Genomic DNA, 2,078 nt, shown 5'->3' with positions numbered 1-2,078 from the left:
ATTCTACCATTTTGAGGCATCCAAAAAATACCAGCTCCGATTGTCTTCCGTGCCATGAAGTTTTTGGACCTCCACTGAGATGAGGCCGACTCTGTGAGGATCCTGAGACATCTAGAGATTCAGACATACTAAAAGGAGATACCAACTCCAAGTGGTCTTTGCGGACAACAACCTCATCATCAATCCAACATTTATCAGACTGTATATTTATAATCACACATCCAGTGACACCCATATGAGGACGAGGTTCCCCTTTGAGTCTGGTTCCTCTCAAGGTTTCTTCCTTTACCATCTAAGGTAGTTTTTCCTCACATCAGTCACCTCAGACTTGCTCATTGGGGATAAATACATACATATTTAAATATATCTAATATTAATCTTGAATTTTGTATTATATTAATCTTTATATTATTCTTTACTTTCTATTATTCTTTATGTTTATGTTCTGTAAAGCTTTGAAATGATGTCCATTGTTAAGAGCGCTATACAAATAAACTTGAATTGAATTGAATTAGTGGGTCACGGTGGCTTAGTGGTTAGCACGTTCGCCTCACACCTCCAGGGTTGGGGGTTCAATTCCCGCCTCCGCCTTGTGTGTGTGGAGTTTGCATGTTCTCCCCGTGCCTTGGGGGTTTCCTCCGGGTACACCGGTTTCCTCCCCCGGGCCAAAGACATGCATGGTAGGTTGATTGGCATCTCTGGAAAATTGTCCGTAGTGTGTGAGTGAATGAGAGTGTGTGTGCCCTGTGATGGGTTGGCACTCCGTCCAGGGTGTATCCTGCCTTGATGCCCGATGACGCCTGAGATAGGCACAGGCTCCCCGTGACCCGAGAAGTTCGGATAAGCGGTAGAAAATGAATGAATGAATGAATTGAATTGAATTACAGACAAGATTATAAATTTATTTCTATCGAGTAAGCCAGAGGTAGAGGTAAGGAAAACTCTCAAAAACATGATATGAGAACGAAACCTTCAGAGGAACCAGTCTCAACATGGAACTCATCCTCATCTGGGTGACACCAGACTCCATTTACTGTCTGCTCTTGAGTTCAAAATTGTGTAAACACGGCCTTGACATTTAGAATGAGCATCAGAATCATTTCTGAATTTGTTATATATATTTTTTAACTGAAAGTCTGTTGCAACAAACTGAAGTTATTAATTCTTTAGTGATTGAGACTTGAGTGCAAAACAAAGTGTTTTTATCAAGGATTAGAATATCCAGAATAATCCTTATGGTTTCACATGAATAATGAACAAAGAATACACATAAGCTATGTTTTGCTTTTTTTATGTGTTTAATAAAGTAATGAAGCCACTGTAAATGCAAATCAAACTAATTCTCTTCTATCAGTGCTTGAAAGATAATCAGTTTGCTTGTGTTTCAGTAACTTGCTGTATATAACAAGTGCATAACTAAAACCGGTTGCTGAGACGAGTAATCATTCAATTTCAACAAATCCGTTGATTCCGATTTCACCACGTTTACGTATTGACAAGCCTCCAAGTTGAAAACCTAAAGAACGTCCTGGTTCCTGACTTGTATTTAGGATTTTTTAGTAGTGTTCATGCCATCTTTTGGGGGATGTGGTAGCCTAGTGTTTAAGGTGTTGGACTACTGACTAGAAGGTCATGAGTTTGAATCCCAGGTCCACCAAGCTGCCACTGCTGGGCCCCTGTGCAAGGCCCTTAACCCTTATTGCTCAGGTGTATAAATTGTAAGTCACTCTGGATTCAGGTGTCTTCTAAATGCTAGCAATGTAAATCTTTACAACCTGCTTTAAACACATAATTTTCTGTGGGCTGTTTTTGGTTGCAGTGGTACTAAATCAGCCCCCGGGGTTCTTACCATTTTCACAGTATATATGAATATCAATAGTCATAATGATCTAACGAATTTCATGAACAACGTACTGTACGATTGTCCCTGCAACAGCGAAATCATGCAGGATATGTTATTGTGGCTCAAACCGGGCTAAAATGACCACACAAAATTATTTTTGTCCTTAAATGATTACCTTCCATCACGAGGCCACGCCCACCACGTATCTTTTGCGCACTATGTGCGGAGCATGAGC

The sequence above is a fragment of the Tachysurus fulvidraco genome, chromosome 24 (assembly GCF_022655615.1).
Source record: "Tachysurus fulvidraco isolate hzauxx_2018 chromosome 24, HZAU_PFXX_2.0, whole genome shotgun sequence".
Taxonomy (NCBI): domain Eukaryota; kingdom Metazoa; phylum Chordata; class Actinopteri; order Siluriformes; family Bagridae; genus Tachysurus; species Tachysurus fulvidraco.
The sequence above is the reverse complement of the archived record's forward strand: the minus strand, read 5'-3'. Positions refer to the sequence as shown.